Genomic DNA, 376 nt, shown 5'->3' on the forward strand with positions numbered 1-376 from the left:
CTCTCCATGTACCATTTGGCTCTGTTTTCTCCCTTGTTGGCCTCATCTTCAGCCAGGCTCTTCCTGTGGTGTCAAAGATGGCTGCCAGCAGGACCAACCCCAGGGGAAGAAAAGCACCTCTCTCCTATTTGTTTCAGTAGAAGTGCCAGGTTTGGCTTTGATTGGCCAGCTTGGGTCACATGTTCATCCCTGAACCAATCACTGTGATCAGGGAGATGCTGTGCTCTGATTGGCTAGGGCTCAGTAGTGTGTCCGGTCCCATCACTTCATGGGAAATAGACGGGGAGACAGTGGAAACAGTGTCAGACTTTATTTTTTGGGGCTCCAAAATCACTGCAGATGGTGACTGCAGCCATGAAATAAAAAGACGCTTCCT

At 49.7% G+C, this 376-nt stretch overlaps 1 protein-coding gene across 1 annotated transcript in view; it reads left to right on the plus strand.

Annotated features, from left to right (window-relative positions):
* The window catches only part of CDH23 (cadherin-related 23), a 409,549-nt gene that overhangs the window by 81,561 nt on the left and 327,612 nt on the right, over positions 1–376 (plus strand). The gene's annotated exons all lie outside the window — the stretch shown is intronic.

Source organism: Bison bison, unplaced genomic scaffold, assembly GCF_000754665.1.
Source record: "Bison bison bison isolate TAMUID 2011002044 unplaced genomic scaffold, Bison_UMD1.0 scf7180017864309, whole genome shotgun sequence".
NCBI lineage: Eukaryota > Metazoa > Chordata > Mammalia > Artiodactyla > Bovidae > Bison > Bison bison.